Here is a 22,988-nt window from a genome sequence, read left to right as displayed (position 1 = left end):
ATCTGCAGTTATCTAAATGCAGACATTGTTTTATTCACCTCTGCTATTCTGAACCTCCCTAAATTTTACCTCCCTAGTGTTTATTCTGGCCTTCCCAGGTGACTTAGTGATAAAGAATCTGCCAGCAACACATGAGACCCAGGTTCAATCCCTGGGTCGGGAAGATCCCCTGGAAAAGGGGATCCCACTCCGATATTCTTGCCTGGGAAATCCCAGGGAAAGCCTGGAGGGCTAGTCGGACATGACTTAGTGACTGAACAACAACAGCGTTTATTCCACAGCTTTTAACACCAGCAATTGCATATATCATATGCTAATTTTTCCCTACCCTTTCCTTCTGTTTTCTTTCTACATTACTGCCACATGTTGTTGGTCTTCTTCCAAGCTTCTGACATTCCCCCTGTGTGCAAGGTAATTTTTCAGAAATAATTGTTCATCTTCAGTGTACCATTGTTCAGTAAGCATATTAGTCAAATTCTTTTATTCCCTGGAGCGGTATGTCATCTGGAGCAGCTGATTTATGTGTGTGTCTGTGTGCGTTTGCCAAATATTCCTTTACCTAATTTTTTCTTGTCCAAACTACTCTGCCTAAGTTTAATTCTTCAAATTTTTATTTATACTTATTTGTACTTATAAAGATATCTTTAAGGAGTTTAGCATTTCATGTGTTAACATTTTCGTTTCAGTGTTTGCCTCTTTTAAAAACTTAGATCTGTGTTCTTTCAAGCTTCTTGGCCTATTTTTTTATGACTCAGAGTGAGCTTACAGATTTTAAAGCTATTGCTAAGTATTAAATCCTCCTGTTTCAACTCATATGTATTCTTCTCTGAGTTTAACAAAGTCCCTTGTCTGGGCATTTTACTGTTCTTAAGTATTGAAAACTGTTTAGTGATTCTAAGAGTTTCTGACATAGGACTGAATAGAGGTCCTCTTTTTCCATTTGATGTAAATAGTTAGAGACTGGAGTTAAGGAATTATGAACTGTGGATTTCTTTCAGAAAATAAGGCAATGGAATATGCTGATCAGCTTCTTAGAACCCACCAAGTCTCATCTTCCCAAAGAGCAGAATTTTCCACTATGTAAATAGTTTGGCACTAATTATTCACTCTTTTCCTCCGAGAAATCATTTTATTCAACCCAGCCTCTTTTTTTTAACATGACCTTGCCAAGTCATCATGCTCGTACAGAGCATTTTGCTGAAGTTTATTCTGCGTCCTGATTTGGTTGATACCTCCACCCACCCACTGGAGAATCCTCAAGTCATAGAACACATTCCTGCCAGTTATTTTTAGAGTCTAGTCCAACGCCCTTATTTTACTAAAGACAAATGTTTGACCCCAATAAGCGAGGACACAAATCTGTAAGGACTCTTTGCCAGTGATGACTCCAACAGAAAACTCTGTTTCTGATGCAATAACCCTTCTTAATGAGCTTTGCCAGCTGGTGTGGCACTTGACTTGGAGGCTGGGTTGGAGAACGTTTAAGTGAGGCCCCATTGTCATTTGAAGCTGTTGGCAAAAACAGTGGCTGTGCTGTTTTATTGTATTCAAATGCATTAGATTTGGTATTGATTAGTAGCCTGAGCAAAAAAAGAATTGGAACAAACCCAAATACTAAATTTCCAGTTTTAACCGTGCAGCCAAATCAAAACCTTTGTCATGGATGACAGTTGCAAGGACTGCAGAAATTATTACTAACTGCTGCTAGTGGTAGAAGAGGAAGCAGCCTGGTCATGGTGAGTCCCCGACAAGCAGCTGTTGTCACTGTCCTCAGAAAGCAAACTTTTCGTCTTAAAATAAGCAATAAACAACATCTTTGATAGTATCAATTTTATATAGATAACAGAAGTCCTGGTGTTTGGAGACTTATGTATACATACACGCAAAAGGGATCAGAGCGGGGGTTAAAGCAAACAGGTTAGAGCTGAATCACTGTCTAAAAATTAATTTGTGTGAATCATGATCCTGCTACTAGAAGAAAAATGTCAGTTCTAAAATATTACTTACTGAACCCAGAACTAACCACCCCCACACTCCAGGGCCACTTTCACCTGAGAGATATGCATTCTGCCTATGGGATGTGCATCTCTCTAAGTAAACTTGCTTTCGCTTAAGAAATTTTTTTTCTTTTAATAAAATGTTACCTACCAAAGTTCTAAAGTCTTATGCTTAGATGATTCATTTTAAAAGGAGGAACTAAGGACCATGTGAGCATTTATCAGCCCAGACATAACTCAGTGGGTAAATATCTCTATATGTCTTATGGACAGGAGGTGAAATAATGTTCCCTCTTCTTGAGACTCTGATTAGAGCACCAGAAGTGTAGGACATATTGCTGGGGACCTTCTGGGAAGAAGATAGCGGACATTCTCTAGCTCAGATCTAGCCTTGGGCAGCTTCACTTGGCAGAGGGCCCTTGTGGTCCCATTCCTGCCAGAGAGAGCCCTTAACTCATGTGGGCTTCTTTGAGAAGTGGGATATGGCTGATCCAGTTTTAGTGAGGAAACCCACCTTATTTAAAGTAGAAAAAAAATGCAAACAGATTAAGCCCTTGGAACTGACCCCATTTTCAGTGGAACCGAGTTGATTTCATGCTCTTTCTGGAGCCCCTTCAGCCAGGCAGCTCTCCAGGAGTCCGTCAAGTAAACGTGCAGAAGTGTCAGTCAGCTGTTTGGCTTACTTCCTCTGATTGCTTCCAGAAGGGGTAGAACATGTTGTCCCTACTGAGGGTCTTCTATTACCCCCGCTCCCTCCCTCCCTCCCTCTCTCTCTTTCCCCCTTCCCCCAGAAGGGCCCTTGTTCCAGTGTGTTCATGTTCGGCCTTTCCTGACCACATGAAGATCATAAGACTGGTTGCTAATGACACCTGCATTGTGACTCTTGTGTCATGTCCCTAGTGACCTGTACACCTGTAAATCTGAAAGTTCTTTCAGTCACAGCTTTTGAATCACAGATGAATTCAGCAAGAATCAGGAACAAAGCTTTCCGCACGCAGAAAGCTTTTAACCAAACAAATGCCATGACACCAGGCTTACAACATCTGGGAGATCAAGCGGATCGACTGACTCTTTTAAAATGTAGGACTTAACTCAGATTAATTGGACCAGAACTGTAATTTAGTTGTTTTCCAGAGGTAAACCTTAATCCATTCAGAAAAGAAGTGTAGGGTTCTTCTGTCCTACCGCACCTCTGTTCATGCATGTGTCTTTTCCCTGCATTTCACCTGGAGTTATGAGCCCCAGATGCAGCAAGACTGTAAGGAAAAGCTGTTCTAAATAGCAAACGATGGTGCTGCCGAAGGTGCTTTTCTGTCACTGCTGATCCTGGCTCTTAGTCTTAAAGATGAGGCCCCACTCGATACAGAGGTTATGTGGCCAGGCCAGTAGAAAGAGATGCAGATAAAGCCCAGACACCATAGTGTCCCAGCCCCAGGTGCCATCCAGACACCCGCACTTAGGGCTCTGTGTATGACTCACTGTCCCTTCCTCTGTGTTCTTGGCTTTGGAGTGGATTTTGTGATTGTTTGTGGGTTGTTGTTTTTTTTAATGAGACATTCATATTTAGCCAGTAGCTGTTTGAAACCAATTGCCATGCAATTTATTTTTATTTTGGGGGGCTCCAAAATCACTGAAGATGGTGACTGCAGCCATGGAATAAAAAGACACTTGCTCCTTGAAAGAAAAGGTATTACCAACCTAGACAGCATATTAAAAAGCAGAGACATTACTTTACCAACAAAGATTCATCTAGTCAAAGCTATGGTTTTTCCAGTAGTCATGTATGGATGTGAGAGTTGGACTGTAAGAAAGCTGAGCACCAAAGAATTGATGCTTTTGAACTGTGGTATTGGAGAAGACTCTTGAGAGTCCCTTGGGCTGCAAGGAGATCCAACCAGTTCATCCTAAAGGAAATCAGTCCTGGGTGTTCATTGGAAGGAATGATGCTGAAGCTGAAACTCCCAATACTTTGGCCACCTGAGAGGAACCGTCTCATTGGAAAAGACTGATGCTGGGAGGGATTGGAGGCAGGAGGAGAAGGGGATGACAGAGGATGAGATGGCTGGATGGCATCACTGACTTGATGGACATGAGTTTGAGTAAGCTCTGGGAGTTGGTGATGGACAGGGAGGCCTGGTGTGCTACAGTCCATGGGGTCGCAAAGAGTCGGACACGACTGAGCAACTGAACTGAACTGCCATGCAAATATAATTCTTTACTTACTTTGGGTCCCCTAATATTTCAGACTCTGAATAAGAAGTGAGAAGCAGTTGCTGACAGTAGCCGAGCCTCACCCAGCTTGAAGATACTGTCTCAGGTCAGCCAGCTCACTGACTTCCCTGTGTCGTGACCTGAAAGGAAGAATCTGGCTGGACCAGATTGTGCATTTTTATGAGGAAGGAGTACTACTCTCAGGAAGCACTTTCTATTTTCAGTGACTGAGACCTTCTCCTTGGCTCTGTGGTAGAGTGTGGTTTGCTGGGACTCCTATCGAGTGCGGAGGCAGTGTAAAGGAAGGTGCCCAGGCTGCCCACCTCCGTGGAGCTTGGGCGTCCCCGAGTCTCATGAGGCTGACAGCAGAGCCTGGTGCTGGGTGCAAAGCTGAGTTAGAATGGAGAAGGTGAGAGGATACTAATGGAGCCTGAAAAGTGGCCACATCCCAGTGCTTTGTCAGGTTTCAGGGTGTGTGCACACGCACACAAATGCATGCACACCTATAAAGGAATCAAACTATTGAATGCTTTCCAAAGAGCAAGCATCTGGCTACCTACTGAAAGAAAAATAACAGCCTCCCTCCCTTCTCCACCCAGGAGTAGAACTGGACGTAGCATTAGAAACTGACCCTCAGTCTAAAGATTCATTCCGTTGAGAAAAGGTACACCTAAGGCTGTTGTATGCAGAGGCTTTCAGGGCTGTTGTTTACCATTAAAGCATTTATAAGCATGCTCTCAATTCCTATATGATTGGCTGGATGTTTGCATAAAAGTGCCAGGTGTTCATGCAAGTTGGATGCCTTTAAATATATCTTTTTCACTTAGTTTAAGGCAAATTACATTTCATAGGAAAATCAGTGTACCTTTCCCGGTACCAGCCTAAAATGCAAAGGGAAGTGACCTAGAGGTGAATCTTTTCACTAGTGGCATGCTAATGACCAGCTCAGACTAGAAATAAAGCAATAAACAAACAGGTAGATTTTCCTAAGTAATCAGGAAGTGATTGCTGCGAAAACCATGTTAGTGATACTTAGAATTTACTACAAGCAGAAAAGATAACAGTCCTGGGACTGGAGTGGAAATTCCATCCTGATGCTAATATTTGCATCATCGTGTGATAAACGCTATCGCCCACATCTGTAGTGGTGTTGTTCAGCTGGGTCAATGCATCCTTAGGTGGGGAATCAAGAAGAGGAAGAGAACCAGCTAATTATAGAAAAACAAAGGGGTGATTTCTCAAGAACATTCTGTGCTTCCTCAGTGCAATCAGGGGCTCTTGAGACGCCCTGAGAGCATTCAAGGAAACTGTCACTTTGGTATCTAAAACTCTGAAGTGATGTGGGAACAGAAGCGCCAGACTAGGAACGTGGTGGCCTGAGATCTAATCTGGAGTTTGCACGTCAGGACTGCTGAACCAGTTTCAATAAAGCATAACTTCAGAACACACCGAGTTCTAGGACAAAGGTGGAGGAGAAAGGGGAAATCTTTTTAGGCCAGGAGTTGCTTGTGGTCTAGGCACCATTCCATCAAGAACATTTCTAGGTACTTTGCTGTGACCATTTTGTACTTGTCTTCCACAGTAACAGTTCCTCAGGGGACAACCTCAGTAGCTGTACCTTTTGTGTTAAGATCATCTTTCAAAGAAGGGGTACAGTGAGACTCTCCTCTTCTCTGGGTGATGAGTATCTTCAGTTAATGGAGAAAATCCTGCGAGGCATTTCCCATGAAAATCTGACTTGAACTTGAGACTTGTTCAGTCACTTAGGTGTGTTCTGCTCTCTGCAAACCCATGGACTGCAGCACACCAGGCAGGCTCCTCTGTCCTTCACTACCTCCCAGGGTTTGCTTAAATTCATGTCCACTGAGTCAGTGATGCTATCTAACCATCTATAGGAGACTAGTGACTATCAGAGGTGTATTCACAGATAGAGGGCTTTGTACTTACATAGAGATGGCCTTGTGTGTACACTCAATCCTGTCTAACTCTTTGCATCCCTATGGACTATAAATCACCAGACTCCTCTGTCCGCAGGGTTCTCCAGGCAAGAATACTGGAGTGGGTTGCCTTGTTCTGCTCCAGGGGTCTTCCTGACCCAGGGATTGAACCCACATCTCTTAAGTCTCCTGAGTTGGCAGGTGGTTTTTTTTTTTTTTTAACCACTAGTGCCACCTGAGAAGTCCCAGAGATGGCCTTATTCTCTACCCATTTCCTCATGGTTAAATGAGGAAACCACATTACCATGTTATGTGGAATAACTAACTAAACAATGGTAAGACAGTTACTTACTAAAAGCAGGCTAAAAGACTACAGGTCGGGGTCAAGTGATTAACCCACAAGGCTTACATTGGTGCAGTCCCTGAAAAGTTCTCAGCTGTACTGGCCTTGATTAAGTCTAATACTCCAATATTTGAAGTTACCCTTCTGCAAAATGGGGGTGATGGTACCTTTGTCAATGGTTATCAGATGCTATTTCAAATGTAGGAGTAAAGATAGTCCCAGCCCGGTTGCTCAAGAACTGAGCCAATAGATGAACAAAAAATAATAAAGGAAATAAGAGAGATGTAACAGGAAGTGGGGACTGACTGTGAAGTGCTTGGCGTCCATATGGGGCTGGGGAGCTGAAGCAGGGATGTGAGGCTGATCATTGAGTCAACTCGTGTTTCGCTGGCTTTTGTTATTCCTCATTTCATTCCAGTCTACATCATGGGATTACCATGTTTTGTTTTGTTTTGTTTTGAATAACTGATAATGTTTACCTTTGAGAAGATTAATGTGCTGTTTAAAAATATTCACTAATAGAATAGAAATGTCTATTGATAAAAATAATTTTAATAAAATGTTAATAAAATTAACATTAGTATATGTGGTTTCATTAATGTTCAGTTTCGTTACAATGTGTTACTAATGAGCCAATCTGTTTTATTGGATTGACTTCTCATGTGCCCTTGCAGGTAAACAGAGTAGAATAGTTTGCTCTTCTGGATGGAGGGGAGATAGTTCATTTGTGGCCCCATCAAGAGGCAGATTTTGTGTCATGGAAACATTTCAGGGGGAAGACAATAACTGCAGTAGAATTTGCAAAAGGAGAAAAAGAATCATGCCTTAGGCATCCAAAACAACAAACCTGTTCTCCGTTGTTTATGGGGTCTACTGAGCCTAATTTTGCACAGGAAGCTTTGGGAGATGTTGTTTACTGTAGTCTGCCTGAAGTTGGGACAAAGTTGAACAAACAAGGTGAGTGTTTTTCTAATCCTGGTATGTCATGATTCAGGCCATGAGTTTTATCTTGAGTAATAACTTGTCTGCGTCCTATTGCCATCCCTAGCTGTAAGGAATGATGATAGTGAAGAATAGTGAACATTTTCATATTTTATAATGGAAGGTAGGAAGTAGAGAGAAATGGCTCTTAGCACCATCCCTGCTACACATTGATGCATTAGTGATATTGCTGAGGTCTCTTAAGTTTAAAAAATAAAATCTGTTTTTCTTTGGAGGCAGTAAAGAATATCAGACCATGAGCTCATGAGTCAGAATCTGGTTTTAAATCCAGGCCCCTCAACATATCAGCTGTGTGATTTGGCGGAAATTACTTAATGTAGATCTCATCTGTGAGTTAGGATAATAATAACTGCCTCATATAGTAGTTGTAAAGATTAAATGGAATTAGCATAATATCCAGCATAAGATTTGTTGTTGTTTAGACACTAAGTTGTGTCCAACTCTTTTGTAACCCCTTGGACTGTGGCCCACCAGGCTCCTCTGTCCATGGGATCTTCCAGGCAAGAATCTTGGAGTGGGTTGCCATTCCTCCTCTTCCTGACCCAGGCATGGAACTCATGTCTCCTGCATTGGCAGGTGGATTCTTTACCATGGACATTAGTACTTGATAAATGTCAAGCAGTGGAACCACGTGTATTATTGTTCATGGGCTCCTTGATATGTATAAGACACTGCTAGAGAATTTAAGTATCTGTTTTCTAATATCTTTGACAATATCAGCCGTATCTTTTTCTGCTTAAACTTTCCCTATCATTTATCTTGTTTAAACTTTCTTTTTATCTGTACATCAGTTGTTTTCTTTTTTATGCTTCATTTTAAAATTTCCAGTAATAAAAATATGTTGAGTAACCTCCTTAAACTAATAAATGCTTTAAACTTTCTGCCAAAGGTGTTTTTTAAATTGAGGTACACCCATGGCAGATTCATGTTGATGAATGGCAAAACCAATACAGTATTATAAAGTAAAATTTAAAAAAAATTTTTTAATAAATTTATATATGATCTAACTAGATCTAGGCATTAACTATATACTCTTAACTGTATAATCCAAACAGTTTTGATAAACGATAATCTCTTCTCTGATTTCTATCACCATAGATTACTTCTGCCTATTCTTTAACTTCATGTAAAAGGAATCGGACAATATTATGCCTGGTTTCTTTTGCCTACTGTCATGAGTTTGAGATACATTCATATTAAGTGCTCAGTAATTTGCTTTTTATGCCAGCGGTATCCCATTGTGTTCGCTGAAGTGGTTATACCATTTGCATTCTCACCAACAGTATCAGAGAGTTCCACGTACAACATATCTCATTGTGGTTTTAACGTGCATTTCCCTAGTGACAGATTATTCACCTTTCCATGAGCTTTCTGCCACTCTCATCTTTGTGAAGTCTCTAGTCTAATTTATCTTTTTTACCATTGATTTTAGGCATCTTTAATAAATTCTAGATACAAAACCTTTTTCAGATATGTATTTTATGACGATTTTGTCACATTTGTGTATAAAACATTGTGTCTTCTCTAAGATATCTTTGTCTGTCTTCATAGTTCCCAGATTATATACCCCAGTAACATGAGGTGCTGTGAGATATTTTTAATTTTTAATGTCTGTTGGACACAGCACGAACTAAGAATCAGTGAAGTTAACAATTTCAGTATTGAATCTTACTCTGTTACTTTGGGTAACGTATCTTTGAAGCAAGTACTACACGGTTGGTGTGGAACATGAGGTTGGACACTGGTTGATATGACCTGATTCCCTGATGGAGGACTTAATATGCAGCAGACACACTTATATCTGTAAATTGTAATTAAGAATGAAAATTCTATTTTTGTTCAATTTCTGTATTTTTTTTTAAACTGCTACTCAATTGTTAGGAAAGTTATGACCAACCTAGATAGCATATTGAAAAGCAGAGACGTTACTTTGCCAACAAAGGTCCGTCTAGTCAAGGCTATGGTTTTTCCAGTGGTCATGTATGGATGTGAGAGTTGGACTGTGAAGAAGGCTGAGCGCCGAAGAATTGATGCTTTTGAACTGTGGTGTTGGAGAAGACTCTTGCGAGTCCCTTGGACTGCAAGGAGATCCAACCAGTCCATTCTGAAGGAGATCAGCCCTGGGATTTCTTTTGGAAGGAATGATGCTAAAGCTGAAACTCCAGTACTTTGGCCACCTTATGCGAAGAGTTGACTCATTGGAAAAGACCCTGATACTGGAAGGGATTGGGGGCAGGAGGAGAAGGGGACGACGGAGGATGAGATGGCTGGATGGCATCACTGACTTGATGGGCGTGAGCTTAAGTGAACTCTGGGAGTTGGTGATGGACAGGGAGGTCTGGCATGCTGCTATTCATGGGGTCGCAAAGATTCGGACACGACTGAGCGACTGAACTGAACTGAACTGAACTCAATTGTTAGGATATAAAAACTTTCTAAGTAGTTTGGACCTGACCTCTTAATAAATTGAAATGTTAGGTATTTGTTTTCGTGTAGGAGAAGGCAATGGCAACCCACTCCAGTACTCTTGCCTGGAGAATCCCAGGGAAGGGGAGCCTGGTAGGCTGCAGTCCATGGGGTCGCTAGGAGTCAGACACAACTGAGCGACTTCACTTTCACTTTTCACTTTCATGCATTGGAGAAGGAAATGGCAACCCACTCCAGTGTTCTTGCCTGGAGAATTCCAGGGACGGGGAAGCCTGGTGGGCTGCCGTCTATGGGGTCACACAGAGTCGGACACGACTGAAGCGACTTAGCAGCAGCAGCAGAGCCTAATTAAACAAACTTAGCTTGGAAATGGAAATAGTAAAGTTGGTGGGTCCCATATGATTTTTATATTCTTTATGTTCCTTTAAAAAAGAAAAAGTCTAAACCTTTAAGTAATGATGCAAAAAGAAAAGTCTGCTTTTCTTTCTCTTCTGATTCTTTATAGCCATAAAAAATCATAATTATTCAAAGAAAGATATAAACACCTTCCCTGAACCCCATGACTTAATAGAAAAACATTTCCATTTACAATAAGTTGCCACTACTGGTTTCTTTCCTTTCACCTACAAACACAAATCACCTCTTCCCATTTAAATTTTTTAAAATCACCTTGCTAAGACCTCTCACTCATCCTTCAGCAGTTCAGTGAGTTAGGTCAGGCATTATCATCGGGGAGGACACCAGGGCCCCCAGAGACAGCAGCTTGGCCAACGTGTATGGCTGCTAAGAAGAAAGAGAGAGAGTAGAGCAGAAATTATTTGACTCTCTATATGGTACTCTTGAATACTAGAAGATAGTGGAGAGTGGAGAAGTTTCTCCTTAACTTTTTCATCCTTCCCTAAGGAAAAGATGTGCCAAAGTACTGTGGCACACCCGGTAACCAAAACATAAGCCCTAGAAATAACTCCTGCTCTCCCTGTGATCTACTTATGATGCTTAAGGTTGATGATAGGGCCCTCCTATGGAGAAGCACAGTGCACTGGCAAAGACTTGCAAACTCTCTTGAGTCAATCAAGCCAGCAGACTTATAACAATGGGGAAATTGGCAGTGAAGCTGACATTTCAGAGGCACAGCTGCTCAGCTTTCCCTTGCTTTTCTGCTTGGGGGTAACTGGACCCTATGGTTACTCATCCCCATGGTCCCATAATAAGTCCTGTTAAAGTCTCCCATGGGTCCTGCGTGGAATAAATTTGTAAAGTGTGTTGTGACTGTCTTTAGTGTTACTTATCTGAGTGTGTTCCATGTCTGCCTTGACCCATCCTCACTGCCCTGGCAACCTGATGTCATCAGCCGGTTGACAACATGGGTGGACATTCTCAGACCTCAGAGTGCATTGGAATCACATGCAGAGTTTATTTAAAAACAGAAGTACTCGGCACCACTCTAACCCAAAGAGCAAAGTTTACTCAGCCTTGGGATGTTGGCATTTTAGACCAGATGCCTCTTTGCTGCGGGGGCCATCTGTGCGTCACAGGATATTCAGCAGTAACCCTGGCCCCAACCCGCTGGATGCCAGTAACCCCTTCCCTAGTCATGACAACCAAAAATGTCTTTAGACATTGTCCCTGGCTAAGAACTACTGTCCTAGGGATTCTAAGTCCTAAGGGAAGAGTAGCCACGATTCTCTTTTTAACGTACTTCCCTTCTTCCCTTTCAATGCCCCATGTCCTTCAGCCCCTGCTTCCAAGGCCACCTAGAGGATGACTGCTGTCTTAGTAAAAGTAAAAGGTAAAGCCCAGTTCTCCTCTTCCCAGGCCAGGCCAACTGTGCTGCCCAGAAGGCAATTGACTAAATAAACAAAATCCTGCTCTGTGCTATTGAATGGCCCACTCTGCATCCAGGGAGCATATGTGCTTAATACCAGAGCACTTTTGGAGGGAATGTCCCTGCTGTGGTTGTATAAGCCAAGAAAACAATAAATAGGCTCCCCTGATGGGATCTTTGGACCCAAAAGGGAAAAAGCAAAATTAGTATGGCTGGCTCCCAGAGGGGGAAATATTTAGAGGAGATGATACTTGGTAGCAACTCCCGGGGCAGCATGGAGCCTTCCCTGGGGAGGCTGGACCTGAATTCATGGGCAGGTGAGGCAGCCTCAGCAGAGACCATCAGCCTGCAGCCCAGCACAAGCTGGGCACCAGCAAAGCCGAATCTGACGCCTTTGTTGCAGTGTGAATGGCTTGGATGCGTTCAGGAATTCCGCTGTTTAGTCTATCTCCTGTGGTTGGAACTTCCTCTCCAAACAGTCATACTGGGGATGTTATTTTCCAACTGGCACAAGGAGAATTTCCTACGGTAACTCTAAGTGCTGTGCTCTAGCCGAGCTGGTCCATTCAAGGCAAGAAGGACTTCTGCGGGGATCTTTACTGAAAGCAAACCTTTTGTTCAAAATAAACCTGGTCGCGCTCTGGGGACACAAGGGTTTCTGGTCTGTGGGTTTCCTTGTTTTCAGCTGTTGTAGCTGGTGACCTGTGTCAACAGGTGTACCCTCAAACAGGACACTGAATATATTGTTGGTATTGCATCCTCGATCCACATTTTCTGAAGAACTTAAGCCATTGCAAATGTACTTTGAAATAAGTACATATGTTGCCTTGATTGGTTTCTCACTGGAAGATCAGAATAGATGTTTGGGGGTCAGCTCATGGCTTGGATATTTCTTAAACTACACCAGAGGTCTTTAGTTCCTTTCCAGAAAAAAAAAAAAAAGTAACTGAGGCAAAGGGTGATGTCCAATCCTCAAAGAGGCCACCCTGTGTCTCCTAGGCATCCCTGAAGAGACAGAGATTATTACATCACCGGGATGATGATGTGATGGGACAAGTCCTGAGCACTTCATCCTAAGATCCTTCTTAAAACTCCAAGCCTTCGTTATGGTCCCATGTCAAAAAAAATGAAGTGCAAACATCACAGTTTACCAGCAGCTTGGTCTGAACGTATTGCAAATGCGGGACATTGCAGTCTCGTGTTTAATCCTCGTTCCCAGTTTACACAGTGATCACAAGTTCATTCACCTCCTTTATATTCTCCCCAAGCTTATATGTTTACATGGTGGGGAGGCATCCGAGCAGGCAAAAGCAAGCAGGCAGCTTCAAGCTAAGATAATTTATACTAAAAACATTTTGAAACTAAATATTGTCCTAACCACTGTCTTTTTCTGTGTGCCTCATCCAGGAAGCTGTGGGTGTACAGTAGGAGACAGACTCCTGTCTGAGCCAGGACGAGCCGTAGAATGTTAGGATTATTCTGGGCAAGAGAGGTGATCCAATTCAATCCTGTGCTTTACAGATGAATAGACTGAGCCTTTGGAAAATTAAGTGGCTTGCTTCTGAGAACACAGCAAGCTGGTGCAGAGAATGGACCGTGGCATGTCTTAATTTCTGACCCAGTCTTCTACAAATCACAGAATTCTGTTGCCCGTAAAGTGTCCTGTCCCTGCCTCACATCCGCAGCACTTTCTCATTAGATAAAAGTAGAGACAAATCCTCAGTCAATGCCAGTTGAACTTAACTTATAGAAGAAAGAGAAGGCTGAAGTTGTATGTATCAATAGTATGCATGAATTGGCTCAGGCTGGCAGAGAGGTGGGGTGGGCTGAAACAACAGGAGTCTAGTTGCTCACAGTTCTGGGGGTAGGCATCTGTGGTCAGGGTATCAGCAGGGTTAGCTTCTTCTGAGGGTCAACAGGGAAGGGTCATGTTCCAGCCTTTCTCCAGCTTGTAGATGGCTGGCTGCTCCAGGTGGCTTCTTGTGTTCCTCCCTTCCTACCCTTCTGTGTCCTAATTTTCCGTAAGGACACCAGTCAGATGAGAGCCTACTCTAAAGACCTCATTTAACCTCAATTACCTATTTAAAGACCCATACCTGCAAACAGTGTCATATTGAGGTACTGGGGCTTAGGGCTTTACCATAAATTTGTAGGGACACGGCTCAGTCCGTGCAGCATATGTACACATGTTCTTTGCTGTTGTTTAGTCGCTAAGTCATGTCCAGCTCTTTTGCAACCCCATGGACTATATATAGCCCACCAGGCTCCTCTGTACATGGGATTCTCCAGGCAAGAAGGCTGCAGTGGGGTGCCATGCCCTCCCCCAGGAGATCTTCCCGACCCAGGGATTGAACCCATGTCTCTTTCATTGGCAGGTAGATTCTTTACCCCTGAGCCCTAGGTACATGCATGTTTTGTGCAAAAGAGAGAAAATGGAAGAGAGTAACAGAAAATAAGAACAGAAATAAGAGGTCCCTTGAGGCCTGTCCGGGAGGCATAATCATTTCATGCCAGGACCTTGGCAGGAGACCGAGGGAGAAAGAAGAACAAATAAGAAAGGAAGGGAAGTGGGGCTTCTACCTGGACAAGTCCGTGGACCCTCAAGATTTCTTATCATTGTCCAACAGGGCCAGGTACACTTGAACTTGTTGTGTTAGTCTTCCAAGAAAACAGGCCAGAGGTTAGAGCATCATACTTCTGATTTATTTGGTGTGCAAACACATTACCCAGGAGTCAGTACTAAGTCAGAGGGGCTTACAAGGACTGGCTCTGTACTGCTGTTACGGTAGCCACAAGCCTCGTGTGTGGCACTTGGTCCTGCAAATGTGGCACTTCCAAGTCCAGATAAGCTGCAAACATAAAACAGTCGATTTCTAGAACTTAGTATGGAAAAAAATGTAAATTGTTTCATCATTTTTTTATTGGTGTTGAAATGGAAACATTATACACTAGGCTAAAGTATATTAAAACTTCACTTGTTTTTCAAAATCTTACTTTATATAATATCGTGATTAGGAAATTTTAAATTACCTATGTGACTTTCATTAATTTTCCATCGGACAGTTCAATACTCTAAACTGCATGAAAAAAACATGACTTAAATGAAATTAAGCTTATGTTATATATTTAAATATGTATTCATATAGTTTCTAATCTTTTAAAATATAGAGTATATATAGATGTATATATAAGCAATTTTCTATCTTGCATTTCTTATAATCAATAATATTTAATATTCATAATAATTGAGTCATGTTTCCATTTTATTTACTATTCTTTACAACTATGATTTTTAAGCTTGTAGGGTAGAGTTTTTCAAACATAAGTAAAAGTAGAATAGTTTAAGGAACTCCTGTGTGTACATCTCCCAGGCTCAACAATTATCAACATTTTGCAACTTTATTTCATACCTTGCCCACACCAGTTTTTTTAATTGTTTTTTTTTAATTGGAATATTTTAAAACAAATTCCAGACATATATGTAATTTTACCCAGAAATACCTCAACAAAATGTTTTTCACTTGCTTCTTGCTATTCTATCTTTTAGCATGTCATAATTGATTGTCCCTATGTCTAGAGAATAGACATATTTAAATTTTCAGATTCTAACCCTAAGTAATCTGTGATGAACACCTTTTGTGTGTGTGTTTGATTTTTTTAAATTTATTTTTAATTGAAGGATAATTGCTTTACAATATTGTGCTGGTGTCTGCCATACATCAACATGAATCAGCCATGGTATACATATGTCCCCTCCCTCTTGAACTTCCCTCCCATGCTATCCCTCCCCTCTAGGTTGTCACAGAGCACCAGGTTGAGCTCCCTGTATTATATAGCAATTTCCCATTAGCTATCTACTTTACATATGGTAATATATATATTTCAGTGCTGCTCTCTCAATTCATCCCACCCTCTCCTGCCCCTGTTGAGAACATTAGCCTGTTCTCTATGGCTGAGTCTATGTTCCCGCCCTGCAAATAGGTGTGATAAACGTCCTTTAATATAAACCCCTATTTTTTTAGACTGAAGTCTTAGTAGAATTACTTATTCAAAGTAGGAGACTTTAAAAATATGATATATATGCTAGGTTGCTTTCTAAAAATTTAAGTTCCTACTATAAGCATTTATCAAAGTGCTTCACCGTAAACACTTTGACCAGCAGTGGATATTATCAATGCCAATTTGATAGATGAAATACTGTCTCAGTGTTGCTTCTTTAATTATAATGTTGTACTTCTTTAATTACAATGAGATCAAACAATTTTTTTTTCTCCTGCTTCACTGGCTATTTACATGTCGCCCCGTCTCCCTTTGACCTTTATTCTCTTGTTTCCTGGGAATCTCAGTCTCCACATGAATGTAGAAATAAGTGAATGTAGCAGCTTGGTTGCCTAAAAAAATCAGCGCTCATACGATCCTCTTTTTCAGTTGGATTAACCTCTCTTGGTCTCTGGATCAGGGAGAAGACAGGTGTGGAAGAAAGCATCTCTTCCTCACCAACCCTGAGCAGATTCTGTTCTGTTTCATGAGTCAGTGCATACGGTGCAAGGTAGCTACTGGATTTCTCAATCCAGTTCCAGCACCCCCATCTCCTAGACTGTGTCAGTTCTTGTCTTAAGTCTTTTCATTCTCTCCCCATCCACCTCTCCTGCCTTAATCATGCTGTGACCTGTGTTCTCATGTGTGTTGGTCAGGACTCTGCAGCTGCAGTTGTCAAACCAGTGAAAACAGGACAGCTCATACCAAAATCCCCAGGCATCACTGGATGTTGAGTCTCCATGCCTCCATCAGTATGATTTTCTCTCACCATCTCATACTCTGTTTTCCTCTCAGATGGCTTCTTTCAGAGACAGCCTCTTCCCACCAACTGAAATGCAGAGTTCCAAATTGGATCCATCTGATGGGAGTCACATGCCCATCCTGGACCCAGTCCCTTTAGCTGGATGCTCTGATTGCTAAGATAGATCACCTGCCTCACCCTTCTTACCGCCAAGGAAGATGGTCCCAGGGGAGATATAGTCCACTGGTTCATAAGGCTGGCTTTGATTTATATTGTTCAATTATTTATTCTTGCTGGTTGCTGTGTAGGCTGCTCTTGCTTTTTATTTATGTTTTAAATAAAGATATAATTGACATATAACATTGTATTAGTTTTAGGTACACAGCATAATGATTCGATGTTCATATATACTGCAAAATGATCACCACAATAAATCTAGTTAACATCTGACTCCTTGTACAATTATAAAATTTTTTTCTTGGGATGAGAAATTTTAACGTTTATTCTGTTGGCTTTCAAATAGTATGATCTATAGTCACCATGCTGTACATTACATCCCCATGATTTATTTATTTTATAACTGGAAGTTTGTACGTTTTGATCCCCTTCACTCATTTTGCCCCGTGTTCTATCCCACCCACCCCACCTCTGCCTCTAGCAACTACCAATCTGTTCTCTGTGTCTGTGAGCTTAGTTTTTTACTTACTCATATGCGATCATATGATACGTGTCTTTTACTGTAACTTATTTCCCTTAGCATAATGCCTGTAAGAGCTATTCGTTTGTCACAAATAGCAAGATTTCCTTCTTTTTCGTGGCTGAATAACATTCCATTGTACATATACCACATTTTCTTTATTCATCTATTAACAGACACACAGGTTGTATTCATACCTTGACTCACACCTTGGCTATTGTAAATAGTGCTGCAGTGAACACAGAAGTGCGTGTATCTTTCCAACTTAATATTCATTTTCTTTTGATAAACACAGAATTGTTGATTGTGTGGTAGTTCTAATTTTAATTCTTTGAGAAAACTCCATACCATTTATCATAGTGACTGCACAAATGTACATTCCCACCAACAATACACAAGGGTTTCCTGTTCTCCACATCCTTGCCAACACTTGTTACCTCTTGTCTTTCTGATGAAGGCAATGACACCCCACTCCAGCACTCTTGCCTGGAAAATCCCATGGATGTGGGAGCCTGGAAGGCTGCAGTCCATGGGGTCGCTGAGAGTCACACATGACTGAGCAACTTCACTTTCACTTTTTACTTTCATGCATTGGAGAAGGAAATGGCAACCCACTCCAGTGTTCTTGCCTGGAGAATCCCAGGGACAGGGGAGCCTGGTGGGCTGCCGTCTACGGGGTCGCACAGTGTTGGACACAACTAAGAATTGATGCTTTTGAACTGTAGTGTTGGAGAAGACTCTTGAGAGTCCCTTGGACTGCAAGGAAATCCAATCAGTCCATTCTGAAGGACATCAGCCTGGGATTTCTTTGGAGGGAATGATGCTGTAGCTGAAACTCCAGTACTTTGGCCACCTCATGTGAAGAGTTGATTCATTGGAAAAGACTCTGATGCTGGGAGGGATTAGGGGCAGGAGGAAAACAGGATGACAGAAGATGAGATGGCTGGATGGCATCACCAACTCGATGGACGTGAGTTTCAGATGTGAGGTGATATCTCATTGTGGTTTTGATTTGCATTTGCCTGACAGAGTGATACTGAACATTTTTTCGTGTGCATACTGGACATCTGTGTGTCTTTGGAAGAATATCTATTCAGATCTTCTGCATATTGCTATCTATTGCTCCCTTTAGGTTTGTTACTGCTTACTTTCTATATTTGGGTGCTCTCATTTTGGGTCATAGATAGTTACAAATGTTATATTCTCTTGTTGGGTTGACTCTTTTATCATTGTATAACACCCTTCTTTGTCCCTTTTTACAGTCTTTGTTTTAAAGTATACTTTCTCTGTTATAAACATAGCTATACCCAGCTTTCCATTGATTTCCATTTGTGTGGAAACCATGTAGAAGGGTCTTGTTTTTTAAATCCATTCAACCACAGTTTTTTGATTGGAACATTTAATCACTTTGCATTTAGAGTAATTGGAGAAGGAAATGGCAACCCACTCCAGGACTCTTGCCTGGGAAATTCCCTGGATGAAGGAGCCTGATAGGCTACAGTCCATGGGGTCACAAAGAGTCGGAGAAGACTGAGCGACTTCATTTTCTTTCTTTCTATAGTTCCTTTTGGAGAAGGAAATGGCAACCCACTCCAGTATTCTTGCCTGGAGAATCCCATGGACAGAGGGGCTTGGTGGCCTCAGTCTATGGGGTTGCAGAGAGTCAGACGTGACTAACAATTACACAAGCAACTAACACACACACATTTAGGGTAATTATTCATTGTTGTTGTTGTTTAGTTGCTAAATCGGGTCTGATTCTTTGTGACCCCATGGACTGTAGGCAACCAGGCTCTTCTATCCATGGGATTTCCCAGGCAAGAATACTGGAGTGAGTTGCCTTTTCCTTTTCCGGGGGATCTTCCTGACCCAGGGATCAAACCCATGTCTCCTACACTGGCAGGTGGATTCTTTACCACTGAGCCACCAGGGAAGATAGGTATATACTAATTGCCATTTTGTGATTGTTCTCTACTGTTTTGTAGTTACTCTTACTCTCTTCCTTTGTGGTTTAATCACTTTCTTTAGTGTTATGCTTGGATTTCTTTCTCATTATCTTTTGCATATCTACTATAGGATTTTACTTTGTGGTTACCATGAGACTTACCTATAAGGACTTTTACTTATTATAAGTTCTTATAATAAATATATTTTATATGAAGTTGATAACAAGTTCTAAGCACATTCTAGGGCTCTGCGTTTTAGTTGTCCTGTCCCTTCACATTTTATGATTTTGCTGTCCCATCTTATATCTTTTTGTCTTGTTATTCTTTAATAATTGTAGTTATTTTTTTCACTGCTTTTTGTGGTTAACCTTTATGCAGCTCCACAAGTGATTAATCTACTATCTGTACTAAATATTTACCTTCACCAGTGAGATTTATACTTTCATATGTTTCTTCTTACTAATTAGCACATTTTCTTTTCAACTTAAAGAAATCCCTCTAACGTCTCCTGTAAGGCCAGTGTAGTGATGACCTCCTTTAGCTTTTGCTTGTTCAGAAAGCATCAGTTTTTCAGTTCTGAACTTTGCTGGGTAGAGTATTCTGGGGAGTGTTTTCTTTTAGCACTTTGACTGTATTGTGTCCCTCTATTCTGGCTAGCTGAGTTTCTGCTGAAAAATCTCCTGAGAATCGTATGAGGGTTCCCTTGTATATAACAAGTTTTTTCTCTTGTTGCTTTTAAGATTGTCTCCATGTCTTTAAATTTTGACATTTTAATTATAAGAAGACTTGGTGTGGATCTCTGTGCTTCTTCTCATTTGGAACTCTCTGGTCTTCCTGGATCTGAATGTCAGTTTCCTTCCTCGGGTTAGAGACGCTTTCAGCCATTATGTCTTCAAATAACTTTCTGCCCCTTTCCCACTCTCTTCTCCTTCTGGTACCCCTGTATTTAGAAAATGTTAGGCTGCTTGATGTTGTCCTATAAGTCAGTATTGTTATTTTATCTTCACCTCTAATTGGTATTTTCTTATATTTTCTATCTCTTTGTTGAAATTCTCAGTGTGTTCATCTGTTTTTCTCCCGAGTTCAATGGACATCTTTATGATCATTACTTTGAACTTCTTTCATTAAACTTTTTTTCCAGCGATTTTATCTTATTCTTTCCTTGTAACATACTCCTGTTTCTTATGCTTGACTCTCTGTGTTGGTTTCTAAGATTATATTAAATAGCCACATCTCCCAGTCTTGATGAAATATGCTCATGTAGGAGATGAACCTCGTCATTCAACCCTGCCTTAGCTTTTGGCTGTCTCTCAAACCTTTGTGATTATCCAAGCAACTGATTTTATTTTTAATATCTCCCCATAGTTGAGGGTGTGCCAAGGCCTGTCAGTGTCTCAAAGGGAAGGATCTTAGCACCTAGATTCAGGCTGATTGGAAGCCAGACTCTAAGGCAGCAACTGTTGAGGTATGCAAATAGACAGTCCTGCTGACCGCCACAGCCAAGTGATCCCGAGGTGTCCCAAGATGCAGTTGCAGAAAGTGAGGTTCCAGATGTGTGTCTAAGCTCCTTTCTGTAAGATACAGAAATATTTTCTTGGGTTTCAAAATCACTGCAGATGGTGATTGCAACCTTGAAATTAAAAGACGCTTGCTCTTTGGAAGAAAAGCTATGACCAACCTAGGCAGTGTATTAAAAATCAGAGACATCACTTTGCCAACAAAGGTCCGTCTAGTCAAAGCTATAGTTTTCCAGTGGTCATGTATGGATGTGAGAGTTGGACTATAAAGAAAGCTGAGCACTGAAGAATTGATGCTTTTGAACTGTGGTGACCCTAGAGTCCCTTGGACTGCAAGGAGATCCAACCAGTCAATCCTAAAGGAAATCAGTCCTGAATATTCATTGGAAGGACTGAGGCTGAAGCTGAAACTCCAATACTTTGGCCACCTGATGCAAAGAACTGACTCACTGGAAAAGACCCTGATGCTGGGAAAGATTGAAGGCGGGAGGAGAAGGGGACAACAGAGGATGAGATAGTTGGATGGCATCACCAACACGATGGACATGAGTTTGAGCAAGCTCTGAGGGTTGGTAATGGACAGGGGAGCCTGGCATGCTACAGTCCATGGGGCCACAAAGAGTCGGACACAACAGAAACTGAACTGAACAGTGAGGCAGAGGGAGAATGCAAAGAAAGTGTCCCCCAGCCTATTTTCCCTGAGAGTACCTCTGGAGGCTCATAGGTGTGCACGCTGAACCTGAAGCTTGCCCCTCAGGCCGAAGCTCCAGGACTAGCAAATTTTCCTCTTTAACAGAAAGGCCGAGACTGTGTGTGTAGGGCTCTGGGAGTGGTAGCCTGCCAAAAGCTATCTCTGGTTGTCACTGTCCCATGGCTCCCAGGACTGAGAACCAGGTGATCAATGGATAGTCCCTGGGGGCCAGTCACAAAAGTCAGGGCAGCAGATGTAAAAACTGAGGCACTAGACTTGGTAGAAATCCCCTCCAAGTGATATTGGCACTCTGGAGAGCATGAAGACAATGCCTGTCCTCCCTGGTCTCAGGAAAGCATTACAGTCAGCGTTTGTTGTTGTTTAGCTGCCGAGTCATTTCTACTCTTTTGCAACCCCATGGGCTATATAGCCCACCAGGCTCCTCTGTCTGTGGTTTTCCCAGGCAAGAATACTGGAGTGGGTTGCCATTGCCTTCTCCAGGGGATCTTCCTGACCTGGGGATCTTGCCGATCCAGGGATCTAGCCTACATCTCTTGCATCTCCTGCATTGGCAGGAGGATTCTTTACCACTCAGCCAGTGGGGAGGCCCATAGTCAGCCTTTAGATGTGTTTAATTAGATGTCTGCCCCTCGGCCTGCAGCCAGGATAATAAGCTGATAGGTTCGGAAAGAATGATCTTCCAGGTCAGTTGCTTCTTGCTGCGCCCTGAGGGTGGTAGCTGTTTAAGGACTTTTTCTTCATTGGTTACTGTTCTGTGGGACCTGCAAAGGTAAGCTTCTTGGGCCACCAGACCCAGGAGATATAGAGGTGTCCCCTGGTAGCAGCCACAAAATTCAAGGAGCCTGACCAGGATATAAACGCTTCCCTAGGATATCGATGAGCTGAAGCGCAAAGGTTGCATCCCCCAGCCTGCATTCCCCGAGTGCACCTGTGTAGCTCCTAGAAATGGCCCAGGCCAGAGGCTGCACTGAGCCAAAGCTCCTGGGCAAACAAATAGGCTCCTTTCTCAGAAAAAATGGAGATGTTTTGGTCTGCTCTGTGCAGTGTCCTGGGGGGTGATCTGTCAAGAACTGTCTCTGTGAGTGTTACAATCACATGGGACACAGGAAGGCAAGATACCCTGGCCTTCAGAATCAGCCAACCAAGGGACGTCCCCTGGGCAGCGGCCACCAAAACCTGGGCATCAGGCGCATATGTAGAAGCTCCCCTACAGGTGATACAGGCACTGGAGTGTGACTAATGCAGAGGATAAAAATACCACCACCACCACCCCCAGAAAACAGTGCACCTGCAGGCTTTAGCAAGGCAGAGGGACAGTGTGAGCATGGTGCTCACCAGCCTCCATCCCCGGAGAATATCCCAGCAAGCCCCTGCCCCTCAGGCTGATGCTCTATTAGCAAATGAACATCTTTCCCATAAAGTCTAGGTACTTTCCAAATGGCTGCTTCTGTGCTGTATCCCAGCGGGTGCATGAGTCATTACAGAGCCCTTACAGAGCCATTTCTCAGTTTGGTGCAGTTTGGTGGGTCTCATGCACATGGGCCCTGCTGGTTTTCAAAGCCAGGTGTTTGTGAGGACTCATTTAGAGTGCAGG

General features: G+C 42.2%; 1 protein-coding gene across 5 annotated transcripts in view; it reads left to right on the top strand.

Moving 5' to 3' along the window:
* Positions 1–22,988, top strand: part of LNX1 (ligand of numb-protein X 1) — a 191,642-nt gene that overhangs the window by 103,058 nt on the left and 65,596 nt on the right. The window lies entirely within an intron of this gene.

This window comes from Ovis aries, chromosome 6 (genome assembly GCF_016772045.2).
Source record: "Ovis aries strain OAR_USU_Benz2616 breed Rambouillet chromosome 6, ARS-UI_Ramb_v3.0, whole genome shotgun sequence".
NCBI classification, from domain to species: domain Eukaryota; kingdom Metazoa; phylum Chordata; class Mammalia; order Artiodactyla; family Bovidae; genus Ovis; species Ovis aries.
Note: the sequence above shows the minus strand (reverse complement) of the source record. Positions and strands in the feature narration are given on the sequence as shown.